At 44.3% G+C, this 12,253-nt stretch overlaps 1 long non-coding RNA gene across 1 annotated transcript; it reads left to right on the plus strand.

Annotated features, from left to right (window-relative positions):
• Positions 1–771: 771 nt before the first annotated feature.
• On the plus strand, positions 772–10,737 carry LOC309538928. The gene is made up of 3 exons (XR_014222516.1): positions 772–873; positions 9,893–10,226; positions 10,465–10,737. It is a non-coding gene; the product is annotated as an uncharacterized lncRNA (long non-coding RNA).
• Positions 10,738–12,253: the final 1,516 nt, after the last annotated feature.

Genomic DNA, 12,253 nt, shown 5'->3' on the forward strand with positions numbered 1-12,253 from the left:
TCCATCGGTGGCCATTCTGCCTGGTTTGTGAAGAATTTGCGATTTGCTTGTTTTCCTCTTCCCTTCCCAATCCATTTCCTTTTTGCACTGTGCCTACTTGACTGTGAGCCTGTGGGTGAACACTCTTTTTCGTTCACATGCATCTCCCAAAAAACATTACAACTGGTGCTGTTGTGATTACTCAATACAACAAACTAGCAATTTGGTGTTCATTTATTTCTTCTGAACATTTATATCCCACACTACCCTCCATAGACCTATTGAACCTGAAATCCAGAATCAGGGACGCCAACCTACATAAAATAGTGGGGGTGGGGAGAAGGTAAGCCCTGCCCCACATAACTGATCACATGACATGGCATGCACACACCATTTGAATAGCAATGCCTATCAGCTTGTGGGGGGGGGGGGACTCAGATATTTTATTGGTGGAGCTGAAGGGACCTTGGCCCCTAGGAGTTGGCTCCTATGTCCAGAATTATGCCCCCAACATCATTGCAGAGACGCTGGATTGGGCCTGCAGCTGTGGGTGGTGTGTCTTTTTGTTTTAAAGGCCTTTCCTTTGCATGCTTGGAATTGCCCTCCCGAATGCTTTGCTAACCAACAAATACCCGTATTCTGTCTGGCCTTGGGTAAATGAGGTTTCTAAAATGCATTGTGTAACAAATGGCATGTTTTCTTTCTTGATCCTGGGAAGGAGGACGTCGCATGTGGAAAAAAAACAACTTTCTTCTTTGGTCTGTTTTTGTTACAAGCTTCTGTCTCCCTTTATCTTTCCCCTCCTTTAATTCTTCTTCCTCCTTGTTTCCCCTTCATTGTGCCAGGGCCCTCCATGGACAGAATTCTGAAAAACAAACTGGGCAGAGACAGCAGGTATGAAGAAACAGCACAGAACAATGGCAAAAGGGTAAATAACTGGGACCACAGTTATTTATTTATCACAGGTATGTATGTATTGTCATAGATCTAGGGTACCAGAGTATGCTAGTGAATGGCAGAACTTAATAAATGGTAAAATTTAGATAATATTTGGGATATGAAGGGAAAATACAAGCTGCAGAACTGTGCTAGACAAGAAATTACTGGCTTAGCTTATGCAGACCAGCCTGGCCAGGCTAGCGAAGTCAGAGCCATTGAGAAACAAGGAAGAGCCAAGCCCTGGGCCATTGAGGGCCATTGCCAGGGCCAGATTTGGGTTTGAGGAGGCCCTAAGCTGCGGGAGGTAATGGGGCCCTTTATATGTCCAGCTGCCCTTTGTCAACAACAAATTGTGTGGAATATATGCTATGGTAATTTATGGACCTAATAGGCATCTAAAGGCATTTGCCACTGTTGCCGTATGTAGGTTTTATTTTATTTGTTTTTTATCTTATATTTTGGAAATGTACATCCAGTTTTTTTTTTCCCTTCAAATTTTTTGGGGCCCCCCAAGAGAGTGGGGCCCTCAGCTATAGCTTGTTTATCTTATACGTAAATCCGGCACTGGTCGTTGGCAATGCAAATGCTTATCCTTCCCTGCTGCTTTGAGGAGTGGACAGAGACAGGAGATTTGGGAAGCTGCCAAATGCGTCCTTTTTGAGATCTAAAGTTGTTCTGGGAGCAAGAAGGAGGCAGGGGGCAGAACTCCATGGGGTGCTGGATGGAGGAGGCTGCACTGAGAGACCGGGAGCCATGACTCCCTGCTGCTTTGGACTCAAGTCCTGCAGCTATGAGGAGAAGGGCAACGAGAGGGGCCACTAGGGGTACTCATGTTCTGCACCCCCTCCATTAAAGACTCCAGGTGTAAATATGTGCAAAATAAACCATGTTTCTCAACAACACCAGCCTCTGCTGGGCCCCTGAGTGAGTGCCTGGAACCCCCTGGAATCTTGCTACCACTCGGCAGAGATTGAAGGTGGTGCCCAACCTTCATGGCAGTATTTAGGCATTATAATCTTATTTATTTATTTGTGATGGGTGGACAACTTTTCTGCTGAAAGGCTGTAGCTCAGTGGTACTTTTGCCTGCAGGATCAGTTCCCAGGTGGGGGTGGGGGGTGGGAATGGCCCTTGTCTGAAACTCTGGAGAGCTGTTGTCAGTCAGTGTTGGCAGTCATGAATAAGATGGAAGAAGGGTCTTGAGGGTTAGAACTTTGTGTTCCTGGAGAAGCTCCCAAAGCGGTTTCCATAAAAGTGCACTTCTTCTCCAGCAATATGGATTGTTTATTGTGCTGAATAGTAGTTATAAAAACAGCTGCCTCTTTTACCCTGAGCTGTTACTCAGGGTCAGAGAGGCATCTGAGGCCCTGGAAGGCAGAATAACTTCAGGAACTGTGACTTGTCCTTCCTTCTCCTCTTTTCTTTCCAACTTTAAGAATAGTTGAGTCTCCAATCTGTAAAGGCCACAAAAACCTGAAATGTCCCTTTCTGATTCATAGAATCATAGAATCCTAGAGTTGGAAGAGACCACCAGGGCCATCGAGTCCAACCCCCTGCCAAGCAGGAAACACCATCAGAGCACTCCTGACATATGGTTGTCAAGCCTCTGCTTAAAGACCCCCAAAGAAGGAGACTCCACCACACTCCTTGGCAGCAAATTCCACTGTCGAACAGCTCTTACTGTCAGGAAGTTCTTCCTAATGTTTAGGTAGAATCTTCTTTCTTGTAGTTTGGATCCATTGCTCCGTGTCCGCTTCTCTGAAGCAGCAGAAAACAACCTTTCTCCCTCCTCTATATGACATCCTTTTATATACCGTATTTTTCGCTCTATAACACGCACCTGACCATAACACGCACATTGTTTTTAGAGGAGGAAAACAAGGGAAAAAACATTCTGAATGAAACAGTGGATGTATCATTTTTGTGCTTCATGCTGTGGCCACAGACATGTGATCTGATGGTGAATTTGGGCTGACCCAATGCAAAGATCCTGAGGATCCATGTGGATCCATGCTTTGTAACCACGTTTTTGCACCATTGCAGCTCCAGACAACAGTGGGTGCGTGATTTGGGGGGGGCAGGCTGTAGCCATGGACATGCTATGTTCTCTGGTGGTGAATTTGGGGGTGACCCAATGCAAAGATCCTGAGGATCCATGTGGATCCATGCTTTTAAACCACATTTTTGCACCATTGCAGCTCCAGACAACAGTGGGTGCGTGATTTTGGGGGGGGGGCAGACTGTAGCCATGGACATGCTATGTGCTCTGATGGTGAATTTGGGGTGACCCAGTGCAAAAATCCTGAGGATCCATGTGGATCCATGCTTTTTAACCACATTTTAAGTGGGGAGGGAAGGAAAAACACAAAAGGGCTAAGAATGCAGGAGTGGGGTATAATGGGAGGGAGGAAAGGAAGGCAAAAGTTTCCCCCACCCAAGCCAGCCAGCGCTCTCTCTCTCGCTCTCTCCCATCTGCATGTTTTCAGCAGCACCGGAGCACAGAGAGGAAGGAACGACACTCTGCTTTCCCCTCTGCTTGCCTGGAGGGGAGGGGCTTTCCCTGCTCTTTGTTCTGTTTGAGCAAACACAGCAACGAAACAGAGCGGGTGGGCAGTAAGACCCTGAGGCAGAATGCAGGAAAGCAACCACTTCCTCTTTTCAGGTTTCCCTTCTCCGTGACTGCGCGATTTGATTTTTGCCTGATTTTTCGGCTCCAGGGACCACACATTCGCTCAATAACACGCACAGACATTTCCCCTTCCTTTTTAGGAGAAAAAATCAGCGTGTTATAGAGAGAAAAATACGGTATTTGAACATGGCTATCATATCACCCCTTAACCTCCTCTTCTCCAGGCTAAACATGCCCAGCTCCCTTAGCCGTTCCTCATAAGGCATCGTTTCCAGGCCTTTGACCATTTTGGTTGCCCTCCTCTGGACACGTTCCAGTTTGTCAGTGTCCTTCTTGAACTGTGGTGCCCAGAACTGGACACAGTACTCCAGGTGAGGTCTGACCAGAGCAGAATACAGTGGCACTATTACTTCCCTTGATCTAGATGCTATACTCCTATTGATGCAGCCCAGAATTGCATTGGCTTTTTTAGCTGCCGCATCACACTCTTGGCTCATGTCAAGTTTGTGGTCAACCAAGACTCCTAGATCCTTTTCACATGTACTGCTCTCAAGCCAGGTGTCCCCCATCTTGTATTTGTGCCTCTCATTTTTTTTGCCCAAGTGCAATACTTTACATTTCTCCCTGTTAAAGTTCATCTTGTTTGTTTTGCCCAGTTCTCTAATCTGTCAAGGTCGTTTTGAAGTGTGATCCTGTCCTCTGGGGTGTTAGCCACCCCTCCCAGTTTGGTGTCATCTGCAAATTTGATCAGGATGCCCTTGAGTCCATCTTCCAAGTCGTTGATAGGGTAGTTTCTCTTTAAAGAAGTCTCTGGTTTCAAATTTGTGAGTTGTTGTTCCTTTTTTTACAGTCTACACATACTGTTTACATTTATTTAGTTTGTCCTTAACTTGTGGATGAATTGCTGCATCAAAAGGTCTTTACTCCAGAGTGTTTGGTACAGGTATAGTCTTGTAAAGGCTTTATGTCCTCTTAACAGGTCAAAGCAACTCATGTAAAGTATTCATGGTGCCAAATGTCAATTAATAAACTATAGGTTCTCTTTTTTTAACATGGTCCTTCTGTTCACCAGGCTTTTAGGTCTTGGATGGTACAAGGAAATTGTCATAAACATTATGCCATTACTCTGGAGGTATTTCTGTAAGTTAACTGAAACAGACAGCAAATGCTATTCTAGGCTACACCAAGAGAAGTAACAGGACTGCTCTTGGAGTCCCGTGTCCAATTCCGGGCACCACAATTTAAGAAGGATTCAAGTTACAAGAAAGGAAATTCCAACTAAACATCAGGAATAACTTCCTGATGGCAAGAGCTGTTTGGCAGTGGAACAGACTCCCGCGAGAGGTGGTGGACACTCCTGCCTTGGAGGTTTTTAGGCAGAGGTTGGGTGGCCTTCTGTCATGGATGATCTAGCTGAGATTCCTGCATTGGCAGGGGGTGGGACTAGATGACCCTTGGGGTCCCTTCCAAGTCTACAATTATTTGATTCTATGTTCCAATTTTTGCAACAAATGTCACTTCAGGTCGTTTTAATTTTATTTAAAATATTTTAAAGGTTAGGGTTAGGCACATATTTCACAGCCAAAGAACAAAGATCACAGATTTTTCAAAAATGTATGCAGCCCCCAAATTACCAAACTATGCTTGGGTCCTCCTCTTCCTTTCCTCCCCCTGCAGCACCCTCATAAACCCCCCCAAATTTGCTCTGGAAATTGAGAGATTCTGTGGGGCACATGGGAGTGGGGACGGGGGGGTGGGGTGGCGGTGGCAGAAATCTGAAGGGGGAAGGAGAGAAAGAGCAAGTCTCATTACACCCGTTGATATGATTTTGCCCTCTGCGACTTGTCTATGACATAGGTACTGTTTGTAATTACCTCAGCTTGTCTCCATCTGGCCACCACAGTCTTGTCAAAGTAGCTGTTTAGTTAGAATCATTCCCAAATAAAAAAATCAAATATTTTATTTATTTATTAAATATATATACCACCCTTCATCTGTGGATCACAAAGTAGTTTACAGTATAAAAACACAAAAAATACATAACATAATGATAAAGAAAACAAGAACCAACACCACCCTGTAAGTTTGATAAAACAACAAAATTATAATTGTTCACTTACTACGTAGAAGTCCTGGAAAGCATGTTGACTACCTGTCAGTGTTCCAGTATCTTCGTCTTGGAAGGCCTTCTTTTAACTAAATGGGCCTTCACTACTTGGTCTTTCCTTATGGGTGCTGCCCATCCTGAAACGGAAACCATCCCTCGCGTGTCTGTGCAATGATAACTTCTCCCTCATCATTAGATTTCACTTCATCCTCTAGTCTAGATGGGGCACAGGCAAGCGAGAGAAGCAATCAGCAGTCACATTTGTGGCTCCAGGAAGACAGACAGTTTCAGAATCGAAGTCCATCAGCTTCACAGCTCATTTAGCAATTCTTGGGGTGGTCTTATTAGAACCTCTTGCGGTAAAGAGGACTGACAGAGCTTTATGGTCAGATCTGAGAATAAATTTTATATCCTGTAAGTAATTGCTTATCTACATTTACCTTTCCACTACATTGCACTTTCCAGGTATGTTCTGTACATTAAAGCTCCAAGTGCTATATTTTTTTTGTCCCAGAGCTTTCCCTGTGAAAAACTGCTCATTAAAGCAGAATCAGAGCTAACGGCAGTCTGCAAAAAAACGAATTGCCATTTGTTTCAGCTGTGAACTGCCCTGAGATCTCAGATGAAGGGAGATATGAAGGGCAGTATACAAATTTAATCACCGTATTTTTCGCTCCATAAGACGCACCAGACCACAAGACGCACCTAGTTTTTGGAGCAGGAAAACAAGAAAAAATAAATCTGAATCTCAGAAACCAGAACAGCAAGAGGGATCGCTGCACAGCGATCCCTCTTACTGTTCTGGCTTCTGGGATAGCTGCGCAGCCTGAATTCGCTCCATAAGACGCACACACATTTCCCCTTACTTTTTAGGAGGGGAAAAGTGAGTCTTATAGAGCAAAAAATACGGTAGTAGTAGTGGTGATGGTGGTGGCGGTGGTAGTAGTTGTAGCAGAAGTAGTAGTAGTAAGCCTGGAAAGAGTGGGGCAAAAGGTTAGTGTGGATAAGCCCCAAGTCCTGAAATGTCTCCCACCTCAGTCACATGGGATTCGGGGCCCATACACACTTCTGTTTCTGCCATGATTTCAACTCATGGGCCCAAGAGGGGTTTTTATTTGTCCTGCTGCTTTCCCCAGGAAAACCTGCTGTTTGCTGCTGAATCGGAACAAACATTAATTGGGTTTTCTGTGGGTTGCTGTTTGTTCTGATTCAGCGGCAAAGAGCGGGTTTTCTCAGGGAAAGTGGCAGGACAACCGCTCCCCCCCCCCCTTGGACCTGTGACTTGAAATCACTTGAAATCACAGGACGAGCAGAAGTGGGGTTGGGCCTTCAGTCAGTGTTTGGGAGCAGCAGTGTAATGCTAAACTTTTGTGAAATGTGTTAGAATTTCCCACTCAGTTTTTACACCCTTCTCACAGAGATAGCACAAAGGGGGCTATTTGTGCAGCATGTTGCTTTACAGACTTTGTAAGGAAAGACCAACAGGTGTCTTCATGGTCTGGCTCTGGAGCTTCATGACTCCTTTTTACTACACAGATTTTTACTAACCCTCTCTGAGGGCACCGTAGGAGCACCAGTAAATTGTTTGAATTGATATTTCTTATTGAGTAGCAGTCCACATTGCTGAATTTTTTCGGGGACATGTTTCAGGATAATGCCATCTTCAGATTAATTCTTGCCATATGCTAGGATACTGTCATGGAGGTATGTAATACCTGCAGCCTCTCAAAATACAGCATGGACAACATGCTGGAACACTGATGTGGCAGAAATCAAACTTTCTGGCATGCGTCCAGATATAAATAAGGCTTCTGGAGTGATAAAGGCAGCATGCATGTGATATTTTTCTACCGAGGAACCTGGTGATAGTACAAGCATAGAGCAGCAGTTCCAAAAGCTTTCGCTTCTTTGAGAGTAAGCAAGCTCTCACCGATATGGGACAAAGAATGTCAGTCCATAATAGTGTTTGATTTGTGATTTGACTACAACCATGTGGCATACACATTCTGAGGTGTCAACAAGCTCAGTGATGTTAGCATTGTATATTTTGGGAATCCCTTGAATGGCACCCTATGGCTGTGTACACACTATACCTTTAAAGCCCATTTGAAGCACATTATTTCCCACAAAGAATTCTGGGTACTGTAGTTTGTTAAGGGTTGCTGGGAACTGTAACTCTGTGAGGAGTAAACTACAGTGCCCAGAATTCTTCGAGGGAAAGAATGTACTTTGAAAGTGCTTTAAAGGTACAGTGTGTACACAACCATAGCTGCAATGGCTGAATCTTTTTCCGGCTGAATCTTGTATTTGAATTTCCTGGTGACCCCTGGAGTGTCTCTGAAGACTTCCAGAAATGCAGTGCATATTCCTGCATGGGAACTCTCTGCCATTTGTAGGACTGGTTCTATGCTGTTTGAAGTCTGAACCAATTTAAGAGCTCTTTGATGGTTCCATCCTAGTATGGTTATGCTATTTGGGGCCATATACACTTTTCTTGAGCAGTGTGACCTTTGTGTTCTGGACTCACAGTAAAAATGATAATGATGGGAGACTAACAATACCCTCTGAGATGTATGTCTGAAGGATATAGAGAAGGAGAAGTAGCAACAAATCTCACAGAGTGCAGATGATCAGGAATAATGGTGTTTGGTGAGCTGGAATCTACTAGCATCCACAATGCATTGTCACTTAACTCACAATCAGCAATGAGAAAAGAACGGATTTCAGTAATATTGAGGACACTGGCAGAGTTGTTCGACACCATGGAAATTCTGATACATTACGATTTAGCAAAATGTTCTTTTAAAATTGTATTTCTTGCATGTTGTAGATTTTGCCAGGACACATGTAAACATCTGTGTTTAGGAGTTTCACACCAGTAATACTGATCAGCCAGTTTGCGATTACAAAGAGGCAGAAATTGAAGACATTTTCTTTGGGGTTTTCTTGCTAATAGTCTGATGCTGTACTAAATATCTGGAGATAACAATCTAGGAAATAACTATTTAGAACAGCGAAGAGCACTTTTCACCTCCCGAGCAATTTCAGTTGTTTTTTCAAGACTCAGACCCTTTTCCATGAGGAACTTCTCATGGATTTTGGGATTATTTGTCTTAATTGCTGTTTGATCCTCTGTCATCTCATCTGCACAAAGAAGTACACAAGTTCCACTCAAGTCATGCAGCTGAGCTCTACATTGGTCAAAAGACTCCTGGGGTATGATTATATGAGAATGTAATTTAAGATGTTCTGATACATCACTCAACATGGAATTAAAATCTTTATCCAGGACCCATATGACTGCATTGTTGCGCGCTGCATCTTGCAGCCTTCGGGGCCAAGGCAATGTGTAAGCAGAGCCTTCTCTGTTCTGGAGAGAAGACATTAATTGCTATAGCTAGTACATAATTACTGAAAGAGAAATACGACTTCCATTGTTCCCATGGGAGCCTGGGATCACCAGCAGTGAGCAGGAAGAAAATGGGGGTAAGATCTGTGACATGTTTGAAAATAGCACAGGACAGGCACTCATACTGCAGTTGTGGTTCCTAGATGAACAATAGAAACTGTGTCCACAGAGAGGCATTAGTTTGCAAGCAGGATGTTCAGTTTGATTTTTTGCATTCACAATTTGCTTGCAAACACCCCCCCCCACTCCGATTTCTCATTCGCCATTGACCTTGTTGCTCCATCACTTACTGTCCACTTTAGTGGGTGAAGCCTGTTGGAAAAGAGCCCAGATTTGTTCCTCCCTTCAGTTCCTCCTCCACTCCCTTTTTACATTCTGGGCTCATGTGCAGGTATTTCTGTACTTCGGTGTACACATTGCCTTTCTGAAGAAGAAAAAAGTCCCTAGAAATATGCAAGATCACAAAAGTAAATGCTTCACAATGGACAAACAAGTGGGTGGGAGGGCACTACCCAGTTTTTAAAAAACCTTGCTGAGAGTTTTGCACAAGACTTAAATTTGCCTGAATCTCCACAACTGTGTGCAAGTTATCCCAATGTCCCCGGAAGCCTCATTGCTACCTCTTGAGACCTCTTTACCTTGTGATGTGTAACCACTCCAATCATTCTTCAGTGCAGATTATTTTATTTGCGGCCATAATTATATGCCCTCATGAAAATCCATATGCATTTAAGAGGGAATGTCTCCTAATATACATATTTTTGCAAAGCAGTTTCCCCAGATAGAATGCATTTTAATGTTTGTTCATTTTTACTAATATCTTGTTACAGATTTGCAGGGGGCAAGGATCCCCCAAGATTCCTGGGTGCCAGGTTCTACTCATAATGTCTGAAATTAGAAATTGTGGGGTCAAGCCAAGTGCCTCTTGAGCTAGGCTTACAGTCTGCCATCTAAGAACAAAGACACGTGATAGCAGAGTCATTTCCCTGACAAAAGGTGAGACATTCAGCATTAGACAAGAAAGGATTACAGGGGGCATGGTGTCACCACAGGAAAAGGGTCTGGAAGTGGAAGGGGAGGAGTTGTTTTCTGCAAAGACTGCTGGGAAGAAGGTGGAAGAAAGCAGAGCTCCTTGCGACCCTCAATGCAGAAGGCTGTACAGTGGTACCTCGGGTTACATACACTTCAGGTTACATGCGCTTCAGGTTACAGACTCCGCTAACCCGGAAATAGTGCTTCAGGTTAAGAACTTTGCTTCAGGATGAGAACAGAAATCGTGCTCCGGCGGCACGGCAGCAGGCCCCATTAGCTAAAGTGGTGCTTCAGGTTAAGAACAGTTTCAGGTTAAGTACGGACCTCCGGAACGAATTAAGTACTTAACCCGAGGTACCACTGTACTCAGAAACCGGGGGTCACGACTGGCTGCTGCTTTGGACCCAAGCTTGCTGAAGCTATGAGAGGAGCAACGAGAGACCATCTTGGGTTGTAATGTTCTGCACCCTTCCACTGAAGGCTTAGCTGTAAATAGGCATAAAATAAACCATATTTCTTCCATATGCCTTGATTTCCCAATGGAAACACAACTTTGGGTGAACACTTGGAACCCCCTGGAATCTTTTTACCTCTTGGCAGAGATTGTGGGTGGCGTATAACAATCTGCATTTTTATCCACACCCTGCCCTAGTACAGTGGTACTTCGGGTTACATACACTTCAGGTTACATATGCTTCAGGTTACAGACTCTGCTAACCCAGAAATAGTACCTCAGTTTAAGAACTTTGCTTCAGGATGAGAACAGAAATCATGCTCCGGTGGCGTGGTGGCAGCAGGAGGCCCCATTAGCTAAAGTGGTGCTTCAGGTTAAGTATAGTTTCAGGTTAAGAACTGACCTCTGGCACAAATTAGATTGCAGTCTTGGACTTATTGGCCCTGGAACCGGAGGCAGCCAAGGTAAAGCAAGAGTAGTCATGCTTGACATGTGTGAAGCAGAAAGGAAGTCCCATCTGTCCTGAACATTTAAAGCAGTATCACTTTAATCTGCCATTGCTTCCCCCAAAGAATCCTGGGAAGTGTAACTTGTGAAGGGTGCTGAGAGTTACGAGACCAGGGCTGTCCCACCCATGAGGTGGGGTGAAGCAGCCACCTTGGGCAGTGGAAGTCCCCAAGGCAGAGTGTCCCATAGGCGCTCTGCTGCCTCCACCTCTGATTTCTGGTGAGATCTTGCCTAAAAACAGTGCTGAAGCAGGTGTGGTGGGTGACACGTTGTAGAGAGGAGGACGGGGCAGCAGGAGACCCTGTTTTCCTCACAGAAGTACAATTCCCAGAGTTTCCTGTGAAGAAGAACTGATTGTTAAAGCACTCTGGCAGACTCTCTTCCTCCATTCTCCCAAACGATTGGTATGTATTTATTTAGAGTATTAATATCCTACCCTTCAGGATGACTTGCAATAAAATGGTTGACATAGTACAGTTAAATTGCTGTCTGTTGTGTTTGGGTGGCAACGTATACAGCATTTCTACCTATCTCCATTCTGCAATGATAGAGAAAGAAGTCAAATTGTTTTCCCAGACCAGTTGAGAAAGTTATGTCCAAGCCCATCACAGAGTTCTACATACTGTGGCAAAGGAGAGTGATTTCTAGACGAAGGGTGGTCAGAAGGTAAACTGTAATCCACTGGTGGATCAGTGACCAGTTTTTGGTGGATCACTGAATGCCTGCTGGTTCCTGGGATTCTTCTTGCAAAGAATAACCAAAAGTGCATTCTCAGGATCACAGAAATTAGACTCATTAAGTGTTACAAGATCCTGAGCATACACTTTTGCTTTATAATTTTTAAAAGGGATCACAGGGCTTCTAGATTTTTGAAAATGGAAGTCAGCGTTTCCTGATGCCGTTTCAGGGGTAAAGGACAAGCTGAAATGCCAGTCCAGCAGTTGGATGTAGATGCTAGCAGCCTTGTCCCCTGAAGTGGAAGATGGGCTGTTCACATAAGCATCTTGAGTTGATTTTCAGGAATATGTTAGCAGTGATAATTGATTGCTACACATTCCACAACATTTTCAGGGCAAATGGTATTTCTTGTTACTGGAATGTAGTGGCACTTGCTTTTGATAATATCGGCCCTCCACTATGCTGGTCCCTGAGAACAACTTTTCAATCCTACAAAAATCTCATCCGTGCCATTGGGGCG

This window comes from Podarcis vaucheri (assembly GCF_965113315.1).
Source record: "Podarcis vaucheri genome assembly, chromosome: 8".
Taxonomy (NCBI): Eukaryota; Metazoa; Chordata; class Lepidosauria; order Squamata; family Lacertidae; genus Podarcis; species Podarcis vaucheri.